We start from the raw sequence: 25,480 nt of genomic DNA on the forward strand, positions 1-25,480 counted from the left end.
TCAAATACACTGTATCACAGGCTTGGTGCTTTTAATAGCTCCATGGTTCAGGTAATAAATGCAGCCTACTTGTGAACAATTTGTTGGAAAAAATGCATCGTGTACCGTACTTATACAACCATGGAGGAAAAACCATGCAAACTGCTTTACCAAAACCATGTCATTCCAATAACTGTTTGCCAACAAAGAATTTCTCAGTTCCAAACTGAGCGCATCAGTTTTTGATTTTTGCTTACATGTAACATTATCAGTATTATTAAATTTTACTTTGAACGAAGAAAACTGAGAGGAGTGTGACTTGTACCTGCATCTCTGGAATACCATTTGTACATGTATGTGCCCCTTGGCAGTGCATAGAAGAAATGACACTCAAACAATTTGAAAGAGAAGTGAGTGAAATACAGAAGTTGAATTGTTTTTCAAATTTACTCTCATTAAATACCCCAGTGGACAGACGTATTTGTCCAGATAGATTATGTAATGTATTGTACTTTTTTTTTTCCAAAAAAACATTTCTACAGCTGATGATGCATCATTGTTATTGTTTTCATTACAGGTGATACCAATGTTCCACATGTTGATGATTTTGTAGCAGTGAGGGTACCAAGTGTCGGAAGGAAAAAAAGTCTGATAAGTTTGCATGTGACACAGGTAATTATTTCTTCATATTAGTTAACTTTTTATACACCAAGCTGAATAAAATTAATGGGTACTTTCTGGTATACTCAACCTTGCTCTATTAGCCAAAGCAAGGTGACAACAGTAATGGCAGATTCTAACATGTTTTTTTTATTTATCCTTGCAATAAAGGTGACATCAGTGCTAGAAGATGGCTCCTACAGCCTTACATACATGAAGAAAGCAAAGAAGGATGACCCACTATACACATGGCCAGACGGTGATGACAGTGTATGTACATCCAAGATGCGATATTGTAACAAAGTTGGATTCCCCACTACCAGTTCCTGTTGGGGCAAGACTATTGTCTAAATTGAACATTACTGAAGCAAATGAAGCTTTGAATTCTATGTAGAAATCACACCACTGAAGTAGTGAGGAGAAAAACTGAGGAAACCCCAGGACAGCTTTAGCATTTGAATATTGGAATTTTTAGTGTTGAAATGTATTTTCCAGTGGAAGGATATGATGTAACTTCTTATTCAGTCATAAAGTCTTTTTGGATTGAAACAAGAACACTGGTAATTTAAATGCCAAAGCTGTTTCGATCCTTGGTTAATATGTTAGGAGGCAACTTCTGGTGGATCTCCTGCATGAAGAATAACTAAGTATGCAGGAATGTACAAGACATTCTTCAGCTGGGGGCCAGAAGTCTTTACCTCAACTGGAAAATAATACATGTACAGTGTACATTGTCAATTGAAATATCATGTATTGTTTAGTAGGAACAGTGTTACTTTTGAAACAATGTTAGAGAAATGATAAATGTCAAAAGTCCACAAGAACTGGCATACAACAATACAACCATTCAAATATTTAATGTTTTCATACTAACATTGACAACCCAAGACCTGTAACTCATCAAGTCAAAACCCAAAGTGAATCCACCCCAGGTCTCATCTAGAATAGTTGTACATGTACTTCAAAATGAGTTGATGAGTGATGTAATAAAATGATAAAAAGATGTCCATCTAGTATAATAAGACAGTGAAATTATACGTGCAGAGCATGATTTGGAAAGGCTGCATGAACACACAAAATGCAGGGTGATAACATTTAATGGATTTTCTCAACTTGTAAATTGGAATTAGAACAAAAAAGAACCTTCAATCTGTCATGGGATGAGAAGAAAATGAACTTGAAAACAACATTTTCAGAATGAACTTACCTTTGCTGCTTGTGACAGTTTAAATGTGGCATCCCCTGATATATCTTGTACCATTAGTGACATGTATTAGCCTGAATCAGTTTCTTGATTCTCTTCCAATAAACGTACTCCTAAACAACAAAACAAAAGAACATGATGTAGAAATAAATAGGAAATTAAATAGTTTTAGAATTTGGCATGATCACATCATTACCTTCACTGTTTTGGGCAAGTTAAAAAAAGGACGTCCGCTATAGATATTTTTACATCAGTGATTTTTGCTGGCCTAAAATATTAATTTCACTAAAATTTAAAGTGTATACTGTTTAAAATGGGTTATAAGTTAGGTTTGTACAATATGGAGCTACATTCCCACTCATAGGCAGACAAAGTTTTATTGTACTCATCTGATTTATCAAGACGCGACGTCTTCACATACAAATGTTACATCAGTGATGTTATTTTGAGAATAGAAATGTGATATCATTGCCATTTATTACTAATCTCATTACCTGTTTTGTTGAAACTGCTTTGTACCCAGTTCATTTTGAATACTACCAGTACCAAGTTCATTTTGAATACTACCATTACTGGATTATTTGGGTTGACTAATTGTGGTAAAAACTTGTTAAATTGAATTGAATGTGAGTTGGATTTACCTGAGCTTTTGCAAACTTTGTGTTTCATTTACTCCAGAGTGTGAGTCAGCAGTGGAATACATTTTGGGGATCTTTAATGTGAAGATAATTAGGAGTTGAAACAACAAATAAAAAGCCTTAAAAAGATAAACACACCAATTATACAATATTTGACAATTTTGAAATGACGTCCCCCGTTACATCAGTGACTTCCATCACCGTCCTGCAGTGATGTGCCTGGATCAGTTTTTGAGGGTAAAATGTCGCAAAATGTATGTTTCTTTGATTAACTGCATGAGATGGCCAAACAGAAATTGCCATTGAACGGCTTCTTAACCCAACTTGAAATATTGGCTTCTATGTCACGTTTTGTGCCCAAACTTCATGGAATAACCCAAATGAAGCATGTCATGTTAATGTCATTGGTAATGCATGTATGTGTTATTGCACCCTGTCTGTTGGCCTTAAGTGGGGGAGGGGCTGTTCATCATGTGCATACGCTGTATCTGTGCCAGTTCTACTCGTTAAAACAAAGGAAATATCTCATTCAAAGTTACGATCTGATATCTGCTAGATTATTTATATTAAGCTTCTTATCTATTTCATGCGTGTATACAAATCTGTGGTCGGTCAATCAAGGAAAAAGTGGGTAGAAAATTCCTCGCTTTTCCCAATTTTCTTTCTTGGTACAAAATTCCAGACAGCTAGGGTCAGCAGAACTAAAGCTTTGTGTTAATTAGCAAGGGCCAAAAATAGGCCTTATTTCACAGTCCATCTACTTCATCCCAGCCTCATACTGTCAAAAAGACTAAGACCTTGGTAGACACAAACTTAAAGTTGGCCATTCACTTCAGCCTGCTTCATTACTGGTTTGTTGGCATTGGTTCATCTTCAAGAAGATAACAGATCAAGATCTGCTCAGAAACAAAGCTATCTGAGAATGAAGAAAGTAATGCCAAAGAAACCAGAAAATTATACCAACACAGCTGTAGATCTCATATCTAAAGCTAGTCCTCACAAACAAATGGCACTGAAGGAAGCCGGGTTACAGTTGGATGACAAATTTCACCAAGCAGTATTCGAAGTGGTGTGTTCCGGACTACCTCAGAATCGTACATCAATAAAGAGGAAGGCCTTAGCTTCCACTATGTCGGCTTTAAAAAAGTACAGATGAAGCAGCGCAAAGCAGCCAGCAAGTTCCAAGTTAGTAGAAAGCTGCTACAGAATGCTCAGAAATGTATTGCAGGACGTCCTAAACTACCTCAGTCCACCATCAGAATAATTCCAAATTACTATGACAGCAATACAACAAAAACACCAGATAAGAAGCTGGTTAGTCAGAAGACAAGGTTGGCAGCAAGCATCTTAGACAGGCCAATTGCCAGACTGTACTCTGAATTTAGAAAGAAACATCCTGGTATAAGTGTCAGTGCAGCCAACTTCTATAAGCGTCGTCCACGTCATGTCAGAAAAATGAAAGAGGCAAAACGCAGAGGCTGTCTCTGTGAGTATTGCGAGAATATGAAATTGAAATTGAAAGTGGTAAATGTCCACCTGAGAGCAGCTAATTCAGACAGTGTGATCAAGGACCACTATGACCTCGCTCGCAAGACAATGTGCACAAGATGGGTACTACAACAAGCCAAAGGGTATTAACAGAAGTTGTAATGAATGTGGTGTCAACCAACTTGATAAGTATCTAGCTGCAGCAGTGCACAGTGAAGAAGTGACAAATACAGCTGTTAGTTGGAAAAGAAAACAAATCAATAGTCAAGAAGTGTATACTCTAAATTGTGCACTGGACAATCAATTAAGATGCTGGTCTCAGAGCTAAAAGAAGAGGCAAGATCCTTTCCAAGACATCTCTTCCATAAAGAATGGCAGGACAAGCAGTGGTCCAACCTGAAAAAGCTTCCAGAGAACACAGCACTGTGTATTATGGATTTTGCTGAGAACTACAAATGTGGTTATCAGGATGAGGTACAGTCAGCATACTGGACACAGAACTCAGCCACAGTCCATCCAACAGTTGCCTACTACAGATGTGAAGCATCTACTTGTATAGAGCTTGTAACAGAGTCACTTGTGTTTGTCATCAATGACTTAACACATGACTATCATGCTGTGAATGCAGTCAACAAAGAGGCTATCAATCACCTGAAATTGAGAATTCCAAAGAAAGGAGTGGTTGCCACAAGAAACCTGTCTTGCTTCTGTGCCTCAAGCCTGCATGGTCATGGAATATGTGCAAATAAAACTTATGTCAACAACTGGAATTAGGTTCACCTTGGGAAAAAAAAGAGGTAAACTCCTTCTTTGTAATTTTTTTTTTTAATTTCAAATTTAGCAATATAAAAGTGTTGAACGCACTGAAGGATGTGAATTGGGACAGTATGAAGTTATACGGATAAAGAAAAAAGGTAAGGTCACAAATAATGGGCGTTCTCAGTTCTGTAAACAAGACCACATATTTAATTGAAAACATTTATTTACATGTGAATGGGAAACATTAACAGATCCAACCCAGCTTTGGGAAAGAATGAAAATGGGCAAAACAAGCAACTTTTCCTGATGTTGGCATAATGAACGGTTTGTCATTACAGAGCAATACCCAAGCAAGGGGAGTATGTGGTTGTTGTGTTGTCTCACAAAAAGCTGAAAGGAATACCTCAAGCCATCTACATTGCTTCAGTAAGTACAATTACAATGTGTTCAGTGCTTATCTGATAAAACCTTTAACAACAGAATTGTTAAATTACCTTCAGCCAGAAAGTGATGTTGCAAAGTGTTTTACTGGCTTTGTGTGTTTTGCAGGCTGGGATTTCAACACATTTAATTATGAAACTTATTTATTTATTTTACAAGTCGTCAAGAAGAATGTTGACTGTGTTCAGCTGAAGTTTATGGACCAAGTGAATGAATGTTCATTTACCTCGCCAGATGGAGCCAAGGGTGATCAAATATTCACTCCTCCAAGCAGTGATATTCTTTGTGTGCTTCAACCTCCAGGCCTCGAAATGAAAGGTTGCACATTACAGTCTGTGTTTTCTGCAGAGGATATGGGGAAAATAACAAAGTGTGTTAAAAACCTTACCTAAAGATACAAAATATTAATCATTGCTTAAATGGGAACCCTGGATTAACATTGTCCTTTGAACTTCATGAATTACCTTGTTAGAGTTCAGGACCCTTGAATATCTTGACGGGGGAACAAAGAAAAAACATTGGAGGCTTACAGTTCTTCTTGTTACATGTATGAACACACACCAATAGTGCTCTTCTTGTTTGTGTTCAACTGCAGTTTTAAGTACTAAGTGTAGTATATAGTAAAGTAGCTTAGAAATATGAGTACATTGTGACATTGTTGAATTTTATCTTGTACTGTGTACAATAAACACTCCAAGTGCCTCATCCTAGTATTAGTAATATAAGTGTAGTATATAGTAAAGTAGCTTAGAAATATGAGTACATTGTGACATTGTTGAATTTTATCTTGTACTGTGTACAATAAACACTCCAAGTGCCTCATCCTAGTATTAGTAATATAAGTGTAGTATATAGTAAACTAGCTTATAAATATGAGTACATTGTGACATTGTTGAATTTTATCTTGTACCGTGTACAATCAACACTCCAAGTGCCTCATCCTAGTATTAGTAATATAAGTGTAGTATATAGTAAAGTAGCTTAGAAATATGAGTACATTGTGACATTGTTGAATTTTATCTTGTACTGTGTACAATCAACACTGCAAGTGCCTCATCCTAGTATTAGTAATATAAGTGCAGTATATAGTAAAGTAGCTTATAAATATGAGTACATTGTGACATTGTTGAGTTTTATCTTGTACTGTGTACAATCAACACTCCAAATGCCTCATCCTAGTATTAGTCATATTTTATTGTGCAAGGCCTTCAGAATAACTTTCTTAACATTTACTTCTGCATCCTGCATCAACATTGATATGCTGGGGAATAAGGTGACTGGAGAGCTGCAAATGACATGGAAGTGGCAGCCTTGTATCAGTACTAAAGCCATTGTAGCTTATCAGACATGAATTGAGACATGAAAGTTGCAAACATTTGTTAAAGTAAGATTTCGACTTTCAAATTACTTCATTTTCATAACATACTGATGTTTGCAACAAGACTGCCCAAACGGTGCACATGTATTGACTAAAACTCTTCTTGATCCATCCGGCAGTTCAGCATATTACTATTTCTAGCTTATAGGGTTGTGCCAAGAGTTATAATTTACATTGTACATGCATTATTTTTCTCAAGTGCATACTTTTTAAATCCAGAGAGTATTTCTTTCAAGCATTCCTTCAAAAGCCGTTTCAGAATCACTGGACTTATTGCACATATGTTTCTTATGTACATGTTGTTTCAAAGCGATGCTTATTCATTCCAAGTGCAATGAATCGGTACTTCAGTTTTGTTGTGGCACATAAATAGATCTGTTGTAAAATGAGCAATAAAGGAACTTTTCTCCAGGAAGTTTGTAATGCAGACAGCTTTGCAGTCATGACACCCGAGAGGAATGCCACTAGTGGAACAGTTCACCTACATGTGCTGTGTTTACAATTTTTACTTTTCCCATGGTATGATGGCAGATTAGGATGACAATTTGACTCTGTGAGTGTTTCACCTCTGGGCAATAATGCTAACCAGAACCAACCAATGGATAAAATCTAATGTCTGCTGTTAATGAAATTGTTCTGCAGGGAATGATACAATGCCTATTAACATAAGCAGTGTAAACTAGTGATTACAAAGTACCAAATTCTGATCTGGAGTGTAACTGGGACACCGTGTCCGTGTTACATGTGAAACCTTACATTCATTGGCATGATGCTATACTTCTTTTCAATTAATGGTTGTTAGTAACTATTAATTGTGTCCATTAACTTTAATATTTCTACTTTTTCTTGCTTTTACCTTTGTTCAAGACTGACTACAAAAAGGAAACAATTTTGAAAGTATGCAACCCCAAATCTTTGTTTGACTTGAAAAGTCAGTTTCAGTGACTTGCCACAAATCTCTCCCCGACTAGCACTTGTGTCATTAAGTTTGATTTTTCCATATTACCAGGTTTATTTCCTTGATACCTAGGTGCACTGGTTTGAATTGTATCATGTGAAATTTGGGGATATTGATAGATTACTCGGAAAGTTGTTTGGTGTCCCAGTTACGTGTGAAAGTTGATGCTTCTGTCATATTTGCCCCGTAACTGGAGAAGTAACTTCAATGGGTGCATGATTTTTGTGTTTTATCAAATTTTAGATGTTAGGCAACACTACTAAGTGAGCTGGAATGAAATAAACTTGTTTTGAAATTTTGACATCTGACGGTGTTCCACTTTGGATCCCTTATTTATAGAAAAACCCATATGTTGATGAGACCACCATCAAACTGTGAATTTATGAATGCCAGACCTACAAAGAGTCCTGAGACATAGAGAATTTTTGTGTGTGTGCAGGTTTGTTCAAATTGTTTGACAACAAGAACTCTTTCAATATTTTACAGTCAAAGAAATTCTTGAGTGTACCCGTCCCTTCATTCTGACCCCTGAGGTCAATCATGGCATCTTATTTCATCCTGTATGTAATGCTCTTTGCTATTCTTCTCTCTCTTCTTCACCATCACGTACATAATGTCTCCCTGCTGACCCCGATGACTCAGCGGAATGGGGTTTAGAGATTAATTGACTTCTTCTACACAAGTTACATGTAGTTCAGCAGAGTGACTTTGCTTTCTACACTGGTGAGCGTGCTCTTTCTGTGCTTGAGAAAATATGTGAACTGAATACTGTCGATGTGAAATGTGTTGATATAGTACATCTTCCAGGCTGTTAAGCAAAATAAAGCACATATGGTCAAAGTGGAAAGCAGTAACAAAAGGCAGTAGATAGAACAAAAAATTGTTAGAAACTTGGGAAGAGTAAAACTACAACTTGAAATTGGGTGGGGCAAAAAGAAAGGCCCATCAGGAGTTTGAGAATGAGCGTAAAAAAGAAAACTTACTGAAGAGGAAACAAAAAAATGCTACAGCTCTGTCACAAAACTTGAAGAAAGAAGTACCCCGGTAAGCCATGTCAGAAAAACTGTAAAACATTTACTAAGAATTAAGAAGATGCTGGCCCATAAGAAGTGTTAAACAAACAGAAAATTTTTTAAAAGGGCAGATTTTGTTTGTAATTTGACGCGTAGTGAAGGTCTTGAACCACTTCACACAGAGTACAAGGTCCACTATGGTAATGTGACTAGTTGCCATTTTGAGGGCAATGTTACAGATCATGCTCCACCAAGTGTAAAGGGTACTGTTTATCTCAAGGATGCATGAAAGCTGTATCTCAAATAAGACATACCAAAAGTATGTAGTGCTGCAAGTAGGTTCCAAGGTTAGGTTAGGACACAGTTCAGAAATTTTTTGCTGAACTTCAGTTTGGTTCGGGTTTGCACATGTACATGTAATCTGCACATTGACACATAAGCTCCCTACAAACATGCCGCATATAGTACTCCCTTGTATATGTTAATACAAGCAATGAATCCCCTCTCCATCCCATCCAGGAGTAACTTCGATGGCAACATTTTTTTTAAGCTGTTTCCCCAAAGTTTGTTTAGTCATAATTCCCTAGAAAGTTACCGTCGGAGGTGCGACAGTTTCCGACCATGTTTTACAGATCAAAAGCGGCTGTGTTTGGATCACGCTTGACTCAACGAAACGATCGCAGGATTTGTGAAAACTGAAAAAGAGCATGCTCAAACGGGTGTTTCCTCCTTTGAAGGATACAAGATCAAATTAGATTTCCAGTGAATCATGTTTTCTTTATTCTTCACAAAATAGATTAAACTACCAAACTATGGCTTTGATGTATTCGTAAAAGGCTTCAGCCTTCTTTCCCAGGACGGCCCCCACGTGGCCAAAGGAGCGATTTTCCAAGTCTTTTGGAACATATAACAGCATTTTGTTATTTGAGATTTGCGAACAGCTTATTGATTTGGCAAAATTCCATTACAACGTATTCACACTACGACTTCACAAAGTCTGGAGAAGCAACTAGTGACAGCCTTAAAAACCTGTCACAAATGCATGGCATAGAATTCAAAGATGGCGATGCAGTTAAAATCAAGTTATCAGGAGATGGAACTTCAATTGGCTCAAGGCTTCCCATAACCAGTATTGCATTCAAAATGATCTTTGACAAAGTGAGTAGTCAAGATTTAATCCTTATAATTGCAAAACAACCCGAGAAGTACCAATCTGTGAAACCGCTATTAGAAGCATCTGGTCTTCTCGATAAAGTATGCACTTTGAGAGAAGTCTATGTCAACGACAAAAAAGATTGGAACATGGTTTTTCATGTGTTCAGATTTAAAAGTCTTAAATGAGGTTGATGGTCTTGGGACATGTTCAAGCACTTTCATATACAGTGGTGTTTTTGTATATCCTTCTGACCTTTTTCATGACACTACAAGGGAATGGTCAATGTTGGAAAGTGGAAAAGGAGCCCAGACTCTCAGTGAAATAAATGAAAAGTCTGATGAGTATGGGGGCCCAAGGAAAAAGAATTTCAGTTGTGTACATAAACCGATCTTTGCCCAAGGAAAACGAATTTCAGTTGTGTACATAAACCGATCTTTGCCCAAGGAAAAAGAATTTCAGTTGGGTACATAAACCCATCTTTGCCCAAGGAAAAAGAATTTCAGTTGGGTACATAAACCCATCTTTGCCCAAGGAAAAAGAATTTCAGTTGGGTACATAAACCCATCTTTGCCCAAGGAAAAAGAATTTCAGTTGTGTACATAAACCGATCTTTGCACAAGGAAAAAGAATTTCAGTTGTGTACATAAACCGATCTTTGCCCAAGGAAAAAAAAATTCAGTTGTGTACATAAATCGATCTTTGCCTAAGGAAAAAGAATTTCAGTTGTGTACATGAACCGATCTTTGCCCAAGGAAAAAGAATTTCAGTTGAGTACATAAACTGACCTTTGCCCAAGGAAAAATAATTTCAGATGTGTACATAAACCGATCTTTCAGCCCATTGATGTTAATGACGTAACTCCCTACCACATGTACCTCAGAATACCCGGTATCTGATCAGCTGATAAGAAAACTCCTCCAGGAATTGAGAACTGAAGATAACCAACAAAAAACAGTCAACCACATGGGCAAAGAAAATCCATAACCAACATAAAGAAGTTTGAGGAGTTTGTTCACTCACTTGGGATTGAGTGGAATTTTTCAGCCAATGAAAAGAGGGTAATGAACTATCGCTGTTTTGTAGGACCTGAGCACAAAAAAAAGATGCTATTTCCTTAAGTGACATGATGCCTTGGCTGGAGACTCTTCCAGGTGTCACAAAACTATGGAATGACTTTGGAATTTTGATGGCAATGACAAAAAAATGCTTGCAAGGCAAAAGTCTTGAAAATGTCAAAGAAAAGGCCAAATCCTGGGTAAAATTGTAAAACTGTAATTGTAAAACTTTCAGCTGAACGTACATATAAGGTGTTGCTACATCTATTTGGTTCCATACCAACTGACCAAGGAACTTGCTTGTGTGATTTGCTTTAGGCTTTTCTAGAGTTCTTCATTAGCATACATGTGAATTGAATGAATCACTGTATTGGAATAAACTAAAGCTTCATTGTGACCTGATGAATTTGACTTTGAATGTATTTTGTATTACATGCAAGTGTGCATACATCTCCACCCACATGTTTTTTAAGTTTAGACACTTGACATCCCCTTTTGGGTAAGTTCTACTGACTTTCCACTTGCGTTTGTGTGAGCTGTGTGTGCTGATAATCATCTTGATCCAGTGCGTATATGTACCATACGTGTGCAGCTTGTGTACTGTTTTGAGTGGTTTCTTAGGTTGACAAAAATTCGGAAATTAATGCACATCTGTAGTAAAATACTTCCAAAAAGCCACAAGAATTACCTGTAAACTTAAAGTGTTCCAATAATTTGCATACAATATACAACTCCAGTGTATTCAGTGTTCCATTTTTTGGGTCAGTGATGTTTCATATTTTTTTCAAACGGTTTCAAACATTATCTACGCATATTCATAAAAGAAACAATTCTGTCTTGTCCTCAGGAATAACCACAGGCAAAGCAGAAGAACCATTCCATAATTTATTACCAGTACTTAGTATGTACATGTAATAGTCCATTCAGATACGTCCCACAAGCTGAGCCACAAATTGAAAAATCAAGGGAGGCGTCTTGGTTTTAATAGAGGCCTTTGGACTATAATTTCAAGGTTCAGGTACAACAAAATCAGGACATGCCTTGATTGTGGTTTTTGGATCGAGTTAGCATCCATAAAAAAAGTAAAGAAAAGAAAGCAAAAATACATACATAGTAGTGTCTATCAAAATAATAGAAGGGTACATGTATCTGTCACAGTCGGCCAAATTTTTGCCACACTTGTATATTTTTAAATGTAATTATTTTTAATGTCATTTGGTCTGGATATGTGCCAAACGGCTGCCAAATGCCGAGCATCTGACAAAGTTCTGCTTATAAAACATACTAAAAAGCCACAGGTCCCCAGGCCCCTAAGCAATCACATCCCCCTTCATTCAATCCTATAAGCCGACTGATAGCCACAAGGAAAAGTGATGGGGTGGTTATTGGTCCATTATTTATCAGTGGCATGGCCCTGTCTTATAGCCAACTGATAAGAATTTTGAAACAATGCCTAAGAAACTTCTAGCCAATGAGGAGCTAGTGTTACCACCGCATTGGGTTGTTGAGTTGCTTCACTAGCGACATGGCTAAATACATGTAGCCACTCTGTCACAGCCTCTCAAGGCATTCACAGCCTTTTCCTAAATTACCAGGATTAATTTGGCCACCTCCTCCCCCATCATGCCACTGCTGGTGTCACATTCCAATATCCCTTGGTGCATATTCATCCACATTACTCTGTAAATATGCCTTATTTAGACATGAGTTTGCAGTGTTCTGTTGTGTTCATCCAGACAACAGTGTTCCAATCTTTTCTTTGCCTGAACCTTGTTCATTCAGGACCTTCCTGGATGGTAGTCCATTTATTTCCACTTGACATCTATCACAGCACCACTGAAGACTCGGGCAGTATCTTGCCAGCAATTTTGACGGATGTAAACATCCAACAACCCATTTTTTCTTGTTTCATAATTGAGTTTTGATTCTTTGGTTACTTGAGTGTTCAAGGTTTAAATCAGAAAAAAAAATGTACTCCAAACTGAATGTGCAACATCAATGGGAAACCTGAAACACACTGTGTAATCTATTAATAAAACGAGCCTCAAGTGCATTCATTAGCATGGATAGTGTAATCACTTCCTGGCCAAATGTTCCACATTGGAGGGAAGATAGGGTTTACACATACATGTACATGTTGGTTATACATGGATGTATTACTAACACACAATAAATATATTTCCTGGCTGTGACATCAGCTCAAACAAAAGAACAGTTTGTGTTTCCTTTCTTTGAGTCCAAGTACCGGTATAATGTGGCATTTTTGCCTGCAAACCTTCAAGGTACATTTCAGAAGGTGGGGATCCACCTATTCGAAGCAACGGTGGACGTACATACATGTACTAAACATGAATCCCATCAAGAAGAGGTTCACATCGGTGAGAAAGGAAGACATGTCAGCCAACATGAAGGCATTACAGAAATAGGGGAAGCAGAAAAGCAGCTTGGAAGAAATGGCTGTGCTAGTGAGGAGTCTCAAATGAGAGAGAAAGAGCAAAATTAATTTTGTTTCTCCACGTATGAGACCAAAGAAAAAATGGGCCCAAGAAGGAAAGAAAAGTAGAAGATACATCTGCAAGACCATCCTTCTCTTGAAAACAAGTCAGGCGCTCAAAATTGGCTTTAAAAAGAATCCACAAAATCACGAAGTGTTTACAAACGAGAATAGGTACAGTACAGTGACTAGTTAACGCTTGAGTGTGCAACAGCAGAGAAAACACAGGAAAAAAGGAACCTGACCACTAAGGAGAGAGAAATGAATTAAGGCAGAGATGTTGGGAAAAGGAAGAAACAAAATGATGAAACTGAGGGATGGGGCAGGAAACGAGGGAATATACTCTGGTAACCTGAACCAAAGAAAGCTTGGACAAGAAAACAGGCAGTCAATAGCTGTTTGCTCCTATTTTTATTTATTTTTTGGGGGGGTGTAAAACTTACAGAGAGTGTTGTAAATTTTGATCCAATTCAAGTGTTGATCGTCAGTAGTACATTTTACCTTCCCAACCTGGAAGTTTTACAGGGCCAATGGGTTGCAGATTTTTTTCATGGCGCAGAAGAATTACATTGTCATTTCATGTCACATAAAAGTCCCATGTGGAAGGCCAGTGTAATGTAAAACTTACATTTTCATCACATGAAATCATTCACATGTCAATGGGTCATGACTTCTGTTATATTTTCCATGCATGCTCAGCTACTGTCATGACCATTTTCATATAACATGAAATCGACATCGGAAAGTGTGCCAAATGCTGAGCCCTACTTGGGCCATTTGTTGATTTGTAGAGGTACTGTAGTTGTCATGAATGTAATGAAGAATATCTGGGAAATGATAACGAGTTCCTTTCCACTGGAGCAGGATGAACTGCTCATTTCTCACAGCTCTCAGTCCAATGATGTCAGCAATGAGAACTGCTCAATTGAAAGATTAATGAGATGACAAGTACAATATACATGTATCTTTGACAGCTTTTGGTCAACAAATAGACCGAGTTCGTTCTTAATAGCTTCGCAGTAATTGAAATGTGCCCTTGTGAGATTCTGCAAGCATTTGCTGCTGCAATGGTCACAGTCTTTTTGCGGGGTCTGAGTAATTTGTGTAGATGTACGGAAGAAAATGTATGGAAATGTATGGAATGTTAACAAGCAGTCACGGTTGCTACATGTACCGGGTACATGTATTTATAATATAGTGCAGTGCTAATGGCTTAGGAAAAGGAGTCAGCACCAGGGTTAACAAGAAGTAACAGCAGGCAAATAACTCATCAACAAAAAAGGAAACTTTGTTGACAGGAAGAAGAGAGTAACACTTGAACATCATAAAGGCAAAGAATTAGCTGAAATAGTTGGGAGACGAGTGGAGGAAGTTGAAGGAAATGGTAGAGCATCTTAAGGCCATTGAACAATTGAGAAAAAGACATGAAAATGTGGTTGATGAGAATGGTAAAATCCTAGAAGATAATGAAGATTTAAGGAGAGGTAAGGTTAAAAAGAAAGCATTGGATAGGATGCAGAAGGTATTACCTAAGAAGAGGAAAGACAGCAGTCAACCTAGTGAATACAATTCCGTACAAACACACACTGCATTCCAAAAGCCAGGTGTAGATGGAAATTAGTTGAGTGGCTTGTTTAGGCATTGCTGATGGTTTGGTAGGATGACCAAAAAGGGTTACTAAAGCAAAGATACTTGGTGAATATTTTTGCTTTACTGACTTTAGGCAAAATTCAATTAAAAAACCGTCCCATGTAGCTAATCTGATGCATGCAAATTTAAAGAAGGTAGAAAGTTGATGGGCAAAGCTACAAAACAGTCATGCAGACATGTGTGACTGGAAGAATCGGCGAGAACAAATTGTCATCAAGAGTTTGAAAGCAAATGATATACATGTACAATTTTGCTACCAATAACAAGTGTATGGAACAGATGAACTCCCAAGTAAACTTTTCAACTTTTTCCACAGCAACATACATGTAACCAAGGAATTAGCTGCTGCATTCCATTCTAAAGGACTCTGCTGCATAAGGATATGTTGAAAGATGTTGGAAAGAAGGAAACATTGAGGCTAATACCAGGCACAACAAAATGCACTGCACTGCAATAGTTACTGGGGGAGATGTTGCGAAAAGAAATCTAAATTATGTTTTTGTAATTTGTGGAAGACAGTGTCTACTACAAGTATTGGCAAGTGTGACAAATTTCTCCTGGTGATGCTATGGAAGAAAAGCCAGATGAAATATATTGACAAAGATATGCTTAATTTAAATGTATTTTTGGTACCTTGTAGAGAATATGATGTACATGTACAGGTGTATTATCAAAATTTGACATTTCTACATTGAATCCGACAGTGGAAATTTTAATGATTTGAGCCCTGGTTTCATTTGGACTTACAAATCACAATGCAAACCATTTTTGCAACCAGTTGCAAATTGACAGGTTTTGTTCGTAGAAAAAAGCACATGTACAATAGTGTACATCGATCTCAGGGATGCTACGAGCATAATCACAGATATCATCTCAACAAGACTGTTTCTATTAAGATCAGGAAAAACTAGTAGTTCCAAATAGTGCACAAGGAGATTGAACAAAATTCAGCTTCAAGAAGAAAACTGGGGTTGGTAGAAATGGGGAAGTAGAGTATGAGTCGGAGGCTTTCCAGGCAAAAAAGCAAACCTACATGTAGTTTGAATCACATGCCTCATTTTCACACTAAATACATTGTAAATGTCTCAGAAGCAGGTGTTAGATTTTATCAATGACGATAACTTTTTAAGACCTTGTAATGAGTGATTTGCAAGTTCCTGAAACACGAAGAGAGCAATTTTTGAGAAATTAATGCCATTTTAAAAATGTTACTATAACCAGAGTGATACTGGAGTAGGCCTACATGCATACCATTAACATGAAAGAACTTGTGAAGACAGAAGGCTTGCTGACAATTATATACATGTATGTAGACGCTTGATTGGGGGCATAGGTCTTATTTACCACCTGCTACTTATGAAAGGAGGTATTTACACATGAACATGCAGGTAGACAGTAGACAGTATGGACAAAGTCATTCTAGACAGAACAAAATTCTTGTTACCGGTATGTGTGTGTCAAAATCCTATGCAAGTGAGGCACGATGGGGTTAAGACAAAAGATGCCCCAAATTCCATTTTTGCAGATCGCCCACCCCGCCATGAAGAAAATGGCAAAACACTAACTAATCAATAAAAACATCTCAGAATGAAATACATCAAGATGCTGGCGGGCCAATATTTGTCAACAACCTAAAAACTATTGCAAAAAATGCATGAAATAATGAGGCTATCGTTACAGTATTAGGCTGAAGTACACGCTTATGTATGTATGTCATGTTCATGTGCACTGCCTTCTGGATTGTGTCTGAAACCAAGCTTCCAAAGTTTCAGCTATGGCTCCAGCTATTGTCGGCGTGCCCTCTTGTACATTTCAAATACATGTACATGTATGCGTGAATGCCTAGACCTAGTGTTACATCACTTCCCTTGTTAGTACGCCCCCTCTCGCCCGCGAAAACCTGCAGGGCATATACGATACGTTGGCTATGCCGCATACACATGGCGCCAGAAAACTGACCAAAATCTCGACCCAGATCTGCCCTATTTGGGCGCGAGTGCTAGAAGAAACTATCACAGTCAGGTGTCGTAGCCGACTGGTGAGCTTACAGTTGTATTTGTTATATTTTGTGTTCTAAATAGAGTAGCGTTTTTGTAGTTATACTCGTTGAAATTTTTAACCTTGCCACATGGAATCTGCCACGTTACACACAACTGTGGGCGCCATATTTAGACCACGCAGCTTATGCAATCCATTTTGATGTCAGTACAGTGTCTATTTGGCTCATTTATAAATACATGTACATGTATCACATCTCTGCTTGGAGAAACTCATATTATTAACCTGTAAAGAGAACCTTGTTAGTGCCAAAACAATTTTGGGCATTCATGGGAGAAATTTAAGCCCTAATTCTCACCATTTATGATTTAGAGAGAGTTTTCACTTACAAGTAAGAATTGCAGAATATGAACAATATTTCATGTTTTCAGTTTGGCTTGAAATTCACAGCTTGGATTGTAACATGAGTGAAGCATTAATATTTCGGGTCCATAACTACACTTGGAGCATTTTCTACTTACAGTGCACAATGCATGTACCAAACAACCTAATCTTTGTTTCAAGTGATAAGTTTGCTCCTTTTTTGGCATTTAAGTCACCTTGGTAATTTTGTGCTTGCATTAATTAACCTTTAACTATTTGTATACAGTTGCAAACAGCAAAGTCAGCAAAGGGCCCGAATGTCAGAGTTTGAGGCGTAGAGCAGTCACATCACGTGAGCACCCTTATAAATGTTCTTCTCTAATTAAAAGTGGTATTTCTCGACAAATTTCCAAATCTATTGTTGAACGTGTCGTACTTTTATTGTTGGTAAACTTGATTATGGCTGTATAATTGTTTAAAATTGTTTATAATTGTTATAAAAGTTTAGATTTCCCGAAACCGTAACAACGCACATAAAACCTTTGCTGATTTGAACCAGTTTGTTTTTTCCTTTATTTATTTATCTATTCATTTCTTTATTTTTTCAGTCACAAGAGGATAAACAGGTAGTCATCCAGACATGATTGGGACAAATAAACGTTGATAGTCCAATTGATGGTCAGGTGTTGCCTGTTTCTGCATCTGTGTGAGGTGGCTTAAAGCGCCCCCTATAACTGGCCTTAGGAGCAGTTAACACCTAGTCAAAGCTTTTCGATCATCCTGCAGCACATGCACAGATTGTTGGCTTGCAAAGTGTGTTTTGACTGCAGAGTCAATGATCAATCATGTCAGCATTGTTCCAAGTGATTAATGAAGCTTTGATTTACCAATTACCAAGAGTATTGATGCCTCAAAGCCGTCAAAAAGAAGCATTCAGCCAGCTGTAAATTGAAATTCAAATTAAATTTTTAATACTGGAAATGCTAATGTTTCTTCAATGCAATAAACATGTTTTAGTTTGAAACTTCAGAAATCTCTACTGTACATTGACATTTTTGCAAGAAAGGAGTTACATTGGGGAATTTTAACTTTTTAGGGGGCACTTTGGAAGCCCTAAGTTCAATACACTAAAAATATGAGGATGAGATCTTTTATTGACTCAGTTGAAATGCTGAATATATGTACGCAGAGTGTATTCCATTTCCAAAGGTGGTCAGAGAGTTGATGCCCAATGATACAAAATGTATCTCAGTTCTCAATTACTAAATAAAGTTGATTCCAAAAAATGCTAATTTAAATGTTCAAATTATATTTCCTCATATGTTAGGGCTTACACCAGTCAAGGTTAATAAAGATTCAAATAAATTCCGCTTTAGTTTTCTTTTCTTTGACTTGGACTCAGACACGGACTTGGATTGCATGGACTTGGACTTGATGGGTATCAAGGATAAGCACTGACTGGCGATAGACTCCAAGGCTGCATGAAATAGACTCAGACAAGCAAAAGATATTGGTCAACATCTACAGCCCTTCAGATTGGGTTTTTCATTTACGAATGTGGAATGCTTTCAGATGTTGCAATTTTGTTATGACTTGTCAGTAAAGTTCTTAAATCCTTCTCAGTTTGAATTACTGGTATGTACATATAAGTTGGCTATGTATTCATCACCCGTCAACGTTATGCAAGAATTTTCAAGAAATCATCCAAAAAAAGCAAGAAACTGAATCTTAGGAGAGAAAAAGCTTACCAATTTCCTGAAGACAATGCCCTAGATAATCAAGCCTATGTATATGACAAACATACCCAGGGATTTCCAGAGTAGAATGGGAAGGGGATTAGACCATTTCTGTGTGTGGTAAAAACCTACTTTGCTTGAATAGGAGATTAAAGGAGCAAAACAATTTGTTATAAGCTGAGGACTGAATGGGGGAAAACAAAATCACATCAGAAAACCATTTAGATTTTAGAGTTATGCCATTTGTCCCTAGAATGGCTCATATCTATGGTTTTCCCAGTTGATTTAAAAATTTCTCGTCCAGACAAAATTCTGGTGCAGTACAGTTGTGCTGGTCTCATCAAATACAATGCCAATACAAACATTTACCTCACTGTAAAATGACACCCCTCTATCTTCAAGAATGATATAATCATCAGGAAGATATTGGAGATAAAAAATACAATTTGACCCACAATAAAGTCTGCATTACATTAGATTAGGCAATCCACAAGCGCCGGCAGCATATGAGCAAGTAGCACTAGCCTACTTTCATAAGTCCTCAAAATGACCTATATTTTTGGCAGACTTCATCATTGTCAAAGTCAATGTACAATACATTGTTACTATACAGAGCCATGCAGAGAAAGTTGACGCAAAGCTAATAAGTCCGCATCCAAGTCGAGTTGTTTTAAAATAGTCTTTGTGTAAGTCGGAAAAAGTTACCACTGTAAGCTCTTGCCTGTAAAACCCAAACCCTCTTGCAAATCTACTCGTCTTGAATCAGTCTGCTGTGTTTTAGTCCGTTCAGTATAAAACATATGTGAAAACACCCCCAATGTTTCCTGATTTCCCTCAAAACTCTGCCCTCATTTCACTGAACATCAACCATACATGTTGATTGGTATACTGCACAATTAAATCGCCCCAGATGTGTTTGTACACGTGGAGTTATTGAACGTGATGTCACAGTCATCTACCTAGAGAATAGGGGAATCCAAAAGTTAAAATGTATAGGCCTAGGTCTCGATTCTCTCTGTTTATATAATAGGAACATAATCCCCAAATTTACAGTCCCATGGGTTGACTTTTTTTGGGGGGGGACCTGTTTTAAAAGATTAAATGACAAGCAACTGAAGTCCCAAAAGTATAACGCTACAACAATTCCCTTCACAAGGCCAGTGGAGTACAAAATCTCAACAGGCAGTGTCGGGAATACACGCATACACTATAGATTATGCATACACAAGTTTAGTGGTTCCACCAAGGAAACAAAACAGTAAACGAAAACTAGGCCTACATGATCGCTAAATTATTCAATTAAAAGTTTTATTTATATATCAGTCGACACGCCCCAAGAGGGAACATATGGTTTAAACCTTCCAGAAACATGGAAAATTGTCACCTACCTGAGCTTCGCGTTTCCATCGAGTTCTGCCATATTTCTTTTCTCCTCCAGCTGTTGGATGGTCTTTTGTTGCACCACGTGTACGTATTCAAACTTTAAATCCGATTGGGATAATCGTGTCCCATCCCCGCACCACAATCGGGTACCGGTAGCCAATTTGGGCTGTTATTAAGAAGGCGGGGCACATGTGATGAGGGGCATGAACGCGATTGTTTTTCCATGCTGCTTCCTTGTTACCATGCAAAATCGGGGAATATAATCCCATGGTGTAGCCGGCCAACACTAAGTAGTAAACGCGATCACTTTTCCCCAATCGTCCTACCTACAATCCTGGACAAAATAGTTGGAACACCTTGTGAGAAGCGCGTTGCAAAGATTCCCCTCTCCCCATTCAATGTTGCGTTCATTTATTGGACCAAGATTCGGCCCAACTTACCCAGTGAGAAGCAACATTGACAGGGGGCGAGGGGGAGGCATGTTCCAACGAGATTGGATTGTCTCTAAAACGTCCGCCTTATCCTAATCCGGTTCGTAAGTGTGACGTCACTTCAGTTTTAACCATGCCCACTGTACACGTGCACTGCACATAGGGTTTAATACATGCATTGATCTCCAGTATATAGACTGGATAGGACATTGCGTCCAAAATGCATCCCGCGTATGCGTATTTTCAGGAGGGTAAATGACGAGCGTAGCGAATTTCGTTGCGTCTACTTTGAAAATGGAGTTTTTCAAAAACCGGTTGAGGTTTTTGTGCTCCATCCAATCGTCAGATTTTGAAGAAAAACTGAATTCCGCACCTGAAATGGATAAATTTGGAAAGAATAATGGTTGAGGTGTACGGAGCAGTGAATTACCGGAAATCAATTCAAGTCAGGGTGTGAGCTCAACTTTTTAAGCTGATTAATATATGAATGTATTCTATTTCCTTTTTTCTCTGGAAATTCAAGATTGTGGCCAGAAGATCACTTTCAATTGAATGTGATGGGGGCTGGCCGCAAAAAAAGTTTTTATTTGCCTTTCCCCAGTGATACTCCTAAAATAGTAGTAAGACTATGCACTCAACTCTGAATGTAGCTGCCCGCCTCTGTCCAAAATGGGCCCGCAATTTTGAGGCTTTATCCTGGAAACTACCAGTCAAGAATTCGTGATTTATAGAAATATTTCTATGACCCCTCCTGATTATGGCATGTCTTATTGTAAAGAAACCGAGGGATCACAAATTACTAATGAGCTTCCTCGCAGAATTCCAACCATTTGGTGAAATGCGTCTTATTGCGACTGTGCTTCTCCCACATTAATTTGAAATAGCGCCCTCAAGTTTTGTGTTACATATTACATAGGTGTCCAGTCTTGTGTGTGTGACATCCAGGAACTAAATAGTAAAACTGCATGTTTTGTGAGATTATAATCACTTTAACGTTTTCCTGTATGTCAGTCGTGTTTGCCGAATTCACTTTTTTGGGGGGGAGGGGTCTGGTTTTATGCCCTCGTCCTCCCAGGAGATGTTACTGAACTACCCACACAAACCTGTTTGAAATAACAGCTACATTTTGGAAATATTGAGTTTGAAAAGGGGGTTACTTGACTGTTCCATTTTTGTAACTCCGAATTCCGATATTAAACTTATGGCCAATGAGGCACGGATTAATTAAAATGACAACATTAACATTCAGTCAGCCTGATCAAAATTAAGTCTAACGTGGGTTACTGTGTGTGGGGGGGCAGGATGGCCTATCCGCCTTTTCAGGCAACAATGGGGAAAAACCCAAAGCTAATATTGATTTGACATCCATTGCATTCTCGATGTCGTTTTCTGCTGTTGAAATTCTAGCAACTAGGGAGTGTTCCTTTCTTTTGTTTTCATTTCATTATCTTCCTGCTGTTATTTTTCGGGCAGACCTGTCTGACTAGAGTAAGTAATGGATCAAACTAACATTCACATTCAAGAAAAGGAGCGGCAAATGCAACGCATTTGTGGCAACTTTTGGGGTAACCCAGGAAGATATGGGACCTATCTTTTGTGAGAATTTTCTTTGAAAATATCAAATTACTCTGCAGTTGAAAGGCAACGAAATTTGTTGTTATAGCAAATGAAAATGTATTTCCATCAATAAAACAGGAAGGCGAGTGCCACCCGACTGTGCCACCCCTGGATCTCTTACTACTGAATCTCTGATAATAAACATTATACGCCTGACAGCTTTTATACTGAGATCACTGAGAAGAAATGGACCCAAGACGGTTGGGATCGGTTTCACTGTCATAAATTTCGGAAATTTATGAAAATAAATCAGCATCAATCCTGCAGCTCACTGCATTCAAACCTAGAAAATTGCCTTGTGGGTTCTGCGCCCAGGGACATGAAAAACAATGTGGTGAGGGAAAAATCCAAAAGTTATGCGGTGTTGACCAAGCATTCAGGCGCACGGACTCCTGAAATTCGCTACAAATCTCAGTTACCGGCTTCCATATAGGACTCTTCTGGGATCTCGGGGTTCCCGACCCACCACACGTCCTCCCTGCCCATCCATTTAACCCCAAAAAGGGTTCGAGCGACCATGCAAGGGAGGAAACGAGACAAGCCCCTAAGCCCTGGCCGCCGAGTCGGCCATAAGTCTCGAACCTGTACTAAGGTGCTCACCTGGACTTCGCGGACAGTGCCAGCCGCAGAGCTTACCCGGTCGGTTAAGGTACTGCTGGTATTTGACGGGGGTCAATTGGAGTCTCTTATAGCAACTGACTGACAGCAAGCGTCGGGAAAATAAAAAGTCAATTCTGGGATTCGAATCCACCGTCTAACGATCTGATAACCGCGAACTTAACCACTCGGCCATCTCAGAGATACTGCTTTTTGCTGTTCATATTAATTAGAAGATAACAAAGTCATTCAACTTACTGCACAGAATGTTGCTGTGTAAATACTGAGTGATTAAAACGTTATCCGCCCTGAGCCGAAGTGCACCTTCACCGGCGAAAGAAAGACAGGTGACAATAAGTTTTCAAACCGGGTACTAACACGCGTTCGGCGTGCACGCATAATCAAAAATCGTTGCGCGTACTCAGCGTGCTCTGCGTCAACGCGCATAAACTTGCGAGCCTATGCGGTGCGTGAGTACTAAAGGACTGTCGATTTCATTTCAAAACACGCCCTCTTTTCTTCGTGCTCGGAGCGGATATTATGGAGATCAAGGGGTTACATGCATTGATCGCCATTTGCATGGAGCCATGGAACCCAAAGTTAACGCACAACTTCTGCGATCGTCCAATGGAGCCTGCAAGTCGTGGCGCGTCCGCCTTTGTGACGAAGTCACTTACGAACGGGATAGGGAGCGTGTACATCCCGCTCTTTGAAAATGCTGCACGCGCGCACGTGATAACAACCGCAACGGTACACCACCTCAACTGAAAAAGGAGAGTTACTCACATCCTTTTTCATTTAATGCTTCATGATTCACCATTGCAATGTTTCATGTGAAACCCAATCAGAAAGTGAAAAGAGGTCGGACAGAATTGCGTACTCATCATGTAGCCATATAGCCCTTCAGACCGAATTCAAAACTTCATTTAAGAGAGATGTGTGCTGAAATTCTATGGTGCACCGTTTACGATGCGCCTACCTCATCCCATTTTCAATGGCCAACTCGCCTCTTGTTGTTCATATTTGCAAGCAGCAATCCCATTCGTGCAAATTGACTATGGACCCTTCCACTGAAAATAATAGTGCACTGATGGGTGATCATAACCCATAGCTCCTGTATCACTAAATATAAAATAACTATGTATTTCCATATACTTTTTTTTGGGGGGGGTTATGCTCCTGACAGGACATATTACCACACCTTGCCTATAATAGTCATTATTTATTCCTTTCCATAACCATGTAATGCTTACTGCATCACGCGGCAGCGCCCGGAACAGCAACGTGGCAAACCTAGCCCTCCCAGGTAACACAGACCCACACTCATGACACCCACTGTCCACTCAGAAACTCAGACAATCCTGGACAAAATAGTTGGAACACCTTGCGGGAAGCGCGTTGCAAAGATCCCCCTCTCCCCCATTCAATGTGGCGATCATTTATTGGACCAAGATTCTGCCCAACTTACTCAATGAGAAGCAACATTGACAGGGGCGAGGGGAAGGCATGTTCCAACGAGATTTGTCCAGGATTGTAGCCCAGGCGGACTCCCTGACCATACTACGTCAGTCGTAATGAAATGAAGACAACGTCCAACCTGGGCTACGTCCTACCCTAACTCATCATGTAAGCTAAATATCAAACTGAATTTGACTTCAACACACAACTGAAGCAGATACGTCTTCTTTTAGGGGGACCCCTCTTTTTATTTGTAATAACTAATCACCATTAAGGGCATATGCTGGATCAGTTTTAAACTAATGTTTAAGACCGGCTCAGGAGAATGAATGCTGACATTGTAATGCTCTCGCCCGTAGTCCAGAAAAATCTCAGCCACGCACCGTACGCGTGGCGAATTCAGCGCGCCCGTAACATCCAGGACTGGTACTAGCGCGTGTTGGCAGCGGGTATTAAAGGGATCATAAAATAGAAATATATTTTACAAATCGCTTAAAATAAAGCGCCTTTGGTTTCAATTAAACTGATTAGTACTGTCATCGAAGTACTGTCATCTGAAATTTCAAGTTTGATAAGCCCAAGGCTACACACAACCAGAGGCAATCATAACAAGCAGGATTCTGTCCATGGCTTCATTGCATATTTGAACATTTTAAAATGTCTGCTTATTCGGCTAATGCTTAACTGTGGCGCGGCGTCAAGGGAACTGAAACCAGACTACGGAATTCCGGAGAAAAAGACACCTCTGTATTCGCCCCTAGCACATGTCTCCTGAGTTTAATTACAAACGCAATAAATATCAGGCACTTTTCACCCGAACAAAACATCCAAATCGATCAGGGGCCAATGAAGTTTTTCTTCAACAGTTAGGACTACACAGTAAAATTCTTCAAATATTAGCATAAAAGCCGTCCTCTACATGCTCCGATTTCACAAATTATTCAAAACCTCGGAATGGGAATCAACAGTAATTGCCATGTGGGTTTATAATCGATCAGCATGTGCCTTTTGTTTGGCGCTTTTG

At 38.8% G+C, this 25,480-nt stretch overlaps 2 long non-coding RNA genes and 1 pseudogene across 2 annotated transcripts in view; 1 reads left to right on the forward strand and 2 right to left on the reverse strand.

Annotated features, from left to right (window-relative positions):
• Positions 1 to 23,352, reverse strand: part of LOC147800057 (uncharacterized) — an 83,547-nt gene extending 60,195 nt beyond the window's left edge. Inside the window, exon 1 of the long non-coding RNA XR_015424232.1 lies at positions 23,257 to 23,352. This is a non-coding gene — a long non-coding RNA (uncharacterized LOC147800057). The remainder of the gene's footprint in view (positions 1 to 23,256) is intronic.
• On the reverse strand, positions 1,698 to 20,603 carry LOC110990787 (uncharacterized). Its single transcript, XR_015424233.1, has 3 exons — positions 20,359 to 20,603; positions 5,396 to 5,511; positions 1,698 to 1,956 (listed from the first exon to the last, which is right to left on the reverse strand). It is a non-coding gene; the product is annotated as an uncharacterized LOC110990787 (long non-coding RNA).
• LOC147800061 (uncharacterized) lies at positions 8,800 to 11,009 on the forward strand (annotated as a pseudogene).
• Positions 23,353 to 25,480: the final 2,128 nt, after the last annotated feature.

The sequence above is a fragment of the Acanthaster planci genome, linkage group LG02, assembly GCF_054643075.1.
Source record: "Acanthaster planci isolate LZ-2023a linkage group LG02, COTS_SCS, whole genome shotgun sequence".
Classification (NCBI taxonomy): Eukaryota; Metazoa; Echinodermata; class Asteroidea; order Valvatida; family Acanthasteridae; genus Acanthaster; species Acanthaster planci.